This window comes from Pinus tabuliformis, chromosome 3_2 (assembly GCF_031772625.1).
Source record: "Pinus tabuliformis cultivar Carrire ecotype Pingquan chromosome 3_2, CPIR1, whole genome shotgun sequence".
Lineage (NCBI taxonomy): Eukaryota > Viridiplantae > Streptophyta > Pinopsida > Pinales > Pinaceae > Pinus > Pinus tabuliformis.
Window position 1 is genome coordinate 34,344,335 of NC_142302.1, and position 8,734 is coordinate 34,353,068.

The following is an 8,734-nucleotide window of genomic DNA, read 5'->3' on the forward strand; positions in this document are numbered from 1 at the left end:
CAGAGCCTCTGACTCATCACAAGGCGAAATACCTGATCCAAGTGTCATTTTTGGAAGATTCCAGAGCAATGACTCAGTGTGCCACTTGTCCCATCTCGCTCAGCGCAGGTAGCCTTTGTTCCACTTGCTTTGCAACGCAGGTACACCATGGAGAAACTGAGTTTCAGCGCAGAAACCTAGTGGAGCACCTGCTTTGATTTCAAGATTGCTTGTTTTTGAGTGTTTTCAGGTGGAGAACTGATCTGAGAGCTGTTGGTTTGCTGACCTTGTTCCTCTAGGGGTAGGAACATCATGTTTAGGGGACTTTGGATCCCTTGGATTATTGACAATTCATGCTTGTTGCTGTAAGGCACAAATTTGTCTATAACAGATGCCCCCTAAAGTATGAGGTCGTTTATCGGGTGAAATGCTTTATTGAGAGGATCCAAAGTTCATTCAATCTGCTGAGAAGTGTCCTGTAATAAGATACAATACGATACATTATTTTTCATACATTTTCATGATCTAGCTGAGGCGGGCATTCCCATGCTCAGCTTTATAAATACATTTTGGTACATAGAACAGACGATCGTCTGATTGTAGACTGATAATTCTCTGCTGTAATTATCATCCTTTGAGAAGGATGATCATCTGCTGCAATGATGTACATATCAAATGTCTTTATATCCTGAATATATATCGCAGCCCGGATGGATGAAACTAGATCCGGGGTCTTCAATCTCTTCCGATCTTCACTCGATGTACAAGTCGATCCATGTGAGAATTTCTTGAAGTCGAACATGGAAAGACATCGCTTGATTACCGGCCAATGATGTAAACCGTTAACAAGCGCGAGAGGAATCACCGATAAGGATGATGACCCTCAAGGTACAGCAGTACAATTCACATGGTGGGAATAAAGGACTTGGCGTCGACCACCATGCAAAATCCTCTGGTCGAAGGTCATTGATGTATACCTGTCGCCGGAAGTGAGAAACTTGCCATTGAGGCATGCAAGCTTCAAAGTACTGAAGGGGTTGTTCCTAGATCAACTCCTTGGATAATGAGCTGATGTCGACAAGGAGCGATCCGTCAAAGGAGGGCCTTAATGAATCCCACATCAGTGACACGGAACGGAGCTAGTGACTGTGATGAGGTGAAAACAAACTGTGATTTATGATTCAGGGTGGCGGTCATGAAGTGGATGAAGGATAATGTATGGCAGTGGATGGGACACGGTTGACTCTTTGCAGAACCACATCTCTTGAACATATAACGACACTGATGTGATGGATCGGTAGCATTACCCCAATTGTGGATGGTGTGGCGAGGACCATGGTTATGAGACCGGTGAATGAAACAACCCAACCCGATGTGATACGGAGGACAAAGTGTCATGTTCAAGAGCGACTTGCTACCATTAATGCTGTGAGGTTCTCCCAATTTTTCCCCAGTCATTGCTGACCAGTACCTCTTTATTTTTGTCAAGCTTGAGGAGGATAACATATGCTTGTTCTATAACCTGCCCTTCGGGCAAGCCCATCGCTATGTTTTAATGAGCCTAGCGATAGGGAAACTCGTTCTCGTCTAAAGACAAGTTTGTCGCTATTTAATCATTTTAACAAGTCTAACGACAAGGAAAACTCGGTCCTTTTCATTTTTAGAGAGTCTGAAAAGGTACGGAAAGTTAACTCCAAAATTCCTTTTTCGTCTTCTAATCCCTTAAGTCCGAAAAAGTATAAAACAATACAGAAGGGATGAATTTTCGATTGCTTTAACGAGCCGAACAAAACAAGCGCTCGATCTTTTTGTGCAATAATCCCTCAGGTCCAAAAAGATTAAAATCTAGAGGAGGGATAGCTTTCCGGTCGCTTTAACGAGATGGAAGGCCAAAACTCGGCAATCTTTTCATATTTTACGAGTCAGTGAAAAGAGCTTAAAGACGACTCGTCTTTCGAGGAACGAGTGATTAACAGGGCAGCAGCAGATTCCAGGTACAGGTTGGAATATTCCAATCACGGCAGTGTCACAAGGATGGCTTAGTGAAATCACTCTTCGCAGCTGTTCCTCAAAATGGGTAAACAAACATATGGAGATGAATGATTGGCCAAATGAACGGATGGAGGTGAGACTGCAAGAACACGACCAAGGGCTTTAATATGGCTGTCAAAGGTTACATTTACCAAGGTTATTTACCGGTTCATTTTTTCTGGGTGAGCTTGAACTCTAGGGGAAGATTGCTCACAACTTATGTTTATTTTTTAACGAGCATGAACTATGCGCTAAAACTGCTCGGATCTTGCGTTTATTTTTTAATGAGCATGAACTGTGTGCTAAAACTACTCGAATCTTGCGTTTATTTTTTAACGAGCATGAACTGTGTGGTAAAACTGCTGGAACATACCAGTCATAATACAAGAAACGCCTCAGGTGAGGTAGTCATATTTAAGGAGCTATACCTCACTAGTTACTCCAATTTGGCAAGTTTTAACTTTTGCCCCACATCCTTTTTTCATGCCAGTTCGGAAACGACTAATCCAAAAAACAGATAAATAATCGCTCTTAGCTTGCACTCCAAAAGGTTTGCATGCCCCCAGGTATAAAATATAATTTCAAGGCTACCCCTCCTCTATCCCACCTCCGTTTTTCTACTTGTCGTCTTGCTATATTTTTAACGATACTTGTCTTCTCGTTATTTTTCGGTGCCGACGGTACTTGTCTTCCCATCAGTTCACTTTTAGGTTTTTGCAAGATCGTAACAGATAAAACATTGGTGTTACGAAGGGAGGTTTGCCTCTTACTTATTATCCGAAAAATGGTTTTGTTTGCTGCCGCAAACTAAACTCTTTTTCCCGGCGATGTCTACCATTAGGTTACTAAAGATGGTGACCACTTGTTGCAGCAATAGAATCTCTTTCCTTGGAGGCTGCCCCTACTTATCCTTCAAAACAGATGTTTTAATGGGTGAGGCTTGTCTTCAAAGATGGTTACTACTTGCTACCGCAAATGGTCCCCTTCCTCGGTATCCTTATTATCTAGACAAGGGGAGCGAGAAGCAGATTATCTCACTCACATAACTTTGACAAAAGAATCTTATTCTAGAACAACCCTCTCTTCCTTCTTTCGGACGGGGTACGGACTAGTCATATTCTTCTGCGGAAATCAACTTTATACCCAAGGTTTCCTCTGCCCAAGGTAGGCCAGGGTGCATGCCCCCTGGGTCCCAGTTCTTTCTTTTCGAATTACTCGCATTCATCGGGAAGTAGAACCGGGGGTGGAGGCATTTCTCGAGTGAATAAGTCATTTAGGGTTGGTATTTGACTATTTGCGATGCGAGATCCCGGAAATGAAAGTTGGTCTACGAGCTTGACCATCTTTCCTTCGTGTGGAAAACACATTACTCTAAAGAGTGAGGAGACTATAGCTCCCATGCAATATATATAGTCCCGTCCAAGGAGTAGGTTATAATCCAAGGGTCCTTGGACGACCATGACATTCATATGAACTGTCTTCTTCCTCAATGTAATGGGAACATTGGGGAGGATCCCTAAAGGGCGACTGGTTCCTTTATCAAAACCTGATAGATTTCTCATCTCAGGTAAAAGTGTCGGGGAACCCAGTGCTTTCCAAGAAATAGAGGAAAGGATACTCACAGATGCCCCTTCATCAATTATGGTTCCAGCCATTACCATTCTATAGATTTGGACAATGATTCTGAATGGTATACTGGCTGGTAACCGGGGTCTGCCTAGTTGGTTCCAATCAAAGGATACAACCAGGTTGCTTGGTGGTGGGACCGAATACACGGCCGGATACGACCCTGACGATGTTCATTCCTGCGATAAAGGAATGGGCGCATTGCCCTGATGCTCATCAGAGTCTGTGTTGATGAAAAGAATCTGGACGGTGTCATCCTTATTCTCTTCAGTGAGGGTGTCATTTGAAGATGAATCTTCAACGACGGTGTCATTTGAGGATGAAACCTCTGAAGGAAGAACCGGGTCAACTGCCGTTTCGACCTTTAGACTTTCGTCTGGTCTGTATTCAGTTGGTTCATTCTCAATGACCGACACTTCAGCTGACCACTTGAGCGGGCCAACTGGATTTTCAACTATCGAGGGATTAGGCACGAGTTTTTGGTATCCAGGAGGAAGTTGTAACGGTGATACCGGACGATCTTCCAAAACTCTCTTCGCCTCATCTAAGAATGGACATCGGTGGATGGCGTGATCGCCTTCACACAACATACAGGGTGATCTTGGTCTCCCTTTTCGTCCTTCACTCTCGCTAGTTGACGGATTGCAATCAACATGACTACCAGAGGTTGATGCTACCGGATTGTGCAACCTGGGGGACCAGTCCCTTAGTATCCAGGGAATACAAGGACAATCACGATGGAAGTGGGTCCCTTTGCAAATGACACATGGCGATTTAGGCCCGGTCGGTGCAGTGTGTGGATTTTTGTCAGATGTCTTTTGTTTGCCCCCAGTCGCCTTCGCCATAGGCCCCTTCTTCTTCTTTTCTTTCTTCTTCTTTTCCTTCTTCTCCATGGGAGGCTGACTTTTGCCGGCTCTACCTTGTGAAGATGAAGGATCAGAGGAAGAAATGTAAGAAGTGGAAGGCTGGTGGGCAGCTCTAGACTGGTCTGACTGTTGATTTGACTGCTCAGGATTTGTGGCGATTTGAACTACATTAGTTGAAAAGAGCCATACAGGTAGGCCAATTGTCAATCCTGGAAGTGACAATGTGGCCATATGAGGCGCACCAACATCTCCCCAAGAGGAGAAGGGATTTGGACTTCCACCAAGGTTACTTCCTTGGTTGGTGGGCTCCATACTTTTCAACTGAAAGATCAACGTGGGAATAAGAGGTGATTATGTTCCATTTAAAATAAATTTTATTAACGACGCTTTTAGACACAAACTTGCTTTTTCATGTTTTAAGAGTCGAGAAAAAGCTAAAGATGACTCTAGTCTCCTTCGATGTATTAACGAGCCCGAAGTGACAAATGCTCGGATGGACTTTTTCAGTTATAGAGTTTGAAAAAGGCCAAAAGAAACTTCTCTGGAGTTCTAGGCAGAGGGTGTGCCAAAATTTTCGCGAAACCACAGAATACGTTTTACGGTACGGGTGGTCGATCTTCGTGAATGCTGTGTTCACTGCATCGCGATCAGTAGGGTGGCCGACACGGCTTCCTATGGATAAAGGATAATTGCCTATAGGGGTCTCCCAATATATACGCGACGGTACATGGAAGCACAAGTCCGTATTAGTGCCACCGACTCTCAGGAGGAATCACCCACCTTCGTAGAGATCGACAGTCACTATGTTTAACGACGCCGGAACACGTCTCTACCTAGACCTCTTATTTGTTTGCGTTATGTTACAAAGCGTTGTTATGTGAATTGGATTTATTTTAATGTTGATCTTGCTTAGCAGTTTGCCTTTAAGGATCACCACGAGATGTATGTAACAAATTCCTGAATGCAGTCTAAGATGAGAAGCAAACTTTTCAATCTTTCAACTTTGAAAACCTTAACTACTGAGGGAAAAGAAAGGCAAATCTTTTCACACAGATCATAGAGCACACACTAAATGCAAATTTTTCCTAAATCGTCAAGCAAACAGTCAAATGCAAAATGCACAATGCATGTATTTTCTTTTCCCTTTCTTAATGTGGATGGGTTACAAAAAGAAAGTTGTTATATAACTTTGATTTCGATTTAAAGCGAAAGTAAACAAGCTTGTCCAAAATCAAAAGACACCTTAAGATTTACTTGTTTAATCACTGGAAATACATGAAATCAAACCATAATGATGAAAGTAAATGACTAATCAGCTATGGACAGCAAACAAGCTAACTCTTTAGACCAGCAAAATGCCTAACACAGGTTCAGATCTAAGAGGCCAAAAGCAAGACTAGTTTACTCTTCGTTATGGGAAATTGTAAATGAATAAGAAATACAAAAGAACAAGTACAATTTCGTTATATAACAGAGGCAGAATGATGGCAAGTAATATTGGTTTCAGAACAGGTGCAAGACTGGTAACTGGCAGCCAAATCAATAGTGAAAACAGGCAAGAAAAAGGGAGGAAACCCCAGATGCACTAGGCAAATTTGGGCCAACGCAGGTGCTGCACAGCCAGTCTGGCTCTCAGCGCAGGTAGCCCCTTCGGGACCTGTGTTGCAAAGCAGGTAGCCTGTGTACTACCTGCTTTGGAAAACGAAAGTTGCGTTTTCTCAGTTTCCGGGTCACAATTTTCTCAAAAATGCACAGTTTTTGCTCAAATCAGAAGCAATCAGTCAAGCACACTCAAAGGGATGATTAGGAAGATGAAAAGCTATCACTAAGAGCTTACAAGGATCCTTGTAGATCAGCTCTTCAAATCATGAACTTGCTCAGAAATGAGCCAGAGTAGCTGCCCTCTACTTCGCTTTTGATATAGTCAAAAGCTTTTCGATTTGGTACTCTCTTGTTCAGGAAATGAATAGCAAAATACTACAAACACAATCAAACGGATACGATCCCCAGTGGAGTCGCCAGTTTGTTGTAGGGAAAAGTATCCGACTCGGATGACCCTATCCCACTCTAAGGGTGATAGTTCCTTAGCAACAACTGTAAAACAAACTACTTAAGGTTTACTTCTTTATGAAAGCAAAAGAGAATGGAGAAATGCACTAACCGTTGCCTTGCGCTTAATGTCGAATCCAAACTCTTCTCTTTGGCCGCTTGCTCCTAGCTCCTTGTTCTTTTGCTTGCCCAGCTACAATGAGATCCTGCAAAATAACAAAGAAGGAAACTACAAGAGGCATGCAATCATAACTGGTTCATGGATTAGTGTAAACCAAACATGCAATCATCACAATATATTATTGAAACAAGAGCACATAGAAGAACCTCAATAGCTTTTATTAATGAAGAAGTAAAGGTTCTGAGAGTATTACAACCATTGAAGGCTCCAACCTAGCAACACCTCCCAGCAGAAAGAATTTCTCCTCTTCACCTCTCTCAAACAATCACCCAATAGTTCTATAGTGAAACCAACAGCATATCATTACTTTGCACAAAATTCCAGCCTCCTGAGCTCATAGGAGAGAGCTCAATATATAGATGAATTGAGAAAGGATGAGTCAGCTTGCAACTGATGTGTAGCTGCCTTGTGTCCTCTCTCTCTTCAGTTAATCTTTAGTTGATCTTCAGTTCTTGAGTCCACTTGGAGAACCTTGCTTCCACTTGGAGAAACAGAGCCTCTGACTCATCACAAGGCGAAATACCTGATCCAAGTGTCATTTTTGGAAGATTCCAGAGCAATGACTCAGTGTGCCACTTGTCCCATCTCGCTCAGCGCAGGTGGCCTTTGTTCCACTTGCTTTGCAACGCAGGTACACCATGGAGCAACTGAGTTTCAGCGCAGAAACCTAGTGGAGCACCTGCTTTGATTTCAGGATTGCTTGTTTTTGAGTGTTTTCAGGTGGAGAACTGATCTGAGAGCTGTTGGTTTGCTGACCTTGTTCCTCTAGGGGTAGGAACATCATGTTTAGGGGACTTTGGATCCCTTGGATTATTGACAATTCATGCTTGTTGCTGTAAGGCACAAATTTGTCTATAACAATAGGGGTTAGATTACAGTCCCTGCATCTAATAAGAAAAATTAGATTTGATCTCTTTTTTTGCTATTTTAATTCTAATTTTTTCCATAAATCATATTATAATCCATATTTCCTCTCTGTATAGGTTTGTAATGACATATTTGATATTATTGTGGGATGGATTGTTTGAATGTGTATTTATTGGGGAATTTTCCACAATGTTTATAGGGCTAGATTACAGTCATAACATCTAATAAGAAATATTAGATCCAATCTCTCTTTCTCTATTTTAATTCTAAGTCTCTCTGGAAACTAGATTTTAATCCATATTGCCTCTCCATACAAGTTTGTAATGATAGATTTGAGATTCTTGAGGGATGGGTTCTTTGAATGTAGATTTCTCAGAGAATTTGCCACAATTTTCATACGAGTTAGGTTACAATCCATGCATCTAATAAGAAAAATTAGATTAGGTCTATTTTTCTCTATCTTAATTCTAATTCTTTAAAGAATTTGGAATTTAGTCCATATTGCCTATTTGAATAGGTTTGTAGTGACAAATTTGATATTCCTGTGGGATGGGTAGTTTGAATGTAGATTTCTTGGACAATTTTTCATAACGTTCATATGGGTTAGATTACAATCCCTTCATTTAGTAATAAAAACCAAATATGATGTCTCATTCTATATTTTAATTCTAAGTTTATCTAGAAATTGAATTTTAATACATATTGCCTCTCCATACACTACGACAAATTCTTTGATAAATCCACATTCAAAGAGAGCATATCTTTATCCATATTTTTAGTAATAAATTGTTTCCTTTTTCAAAATTTGACTATGTAAACCATAATTCCCACAATTCATTCTACTAGAACTGTTAGGTTTTAAGGACCATTTCTAGCCTTAAGGTTTTTGTTGACCATTTATACCCTTAGGAGCATACGAGTGAGCATGGGATTCTCCTTATTTGGTTTCATCTTTACATTATTGCAGTTGTTGCAAAAAAATTATATACCATTAGAATATCTTAAGTTAATTAATCCAATAGGGGTTCTCTTTTGCCAACATTGGTCAATGCATATAAATTGACTAGGCCCAACAAAAGGTCCTTGAAATCAAACAAGACCCATGCACCATAGTTTTGTGACAACCCATTTTGTT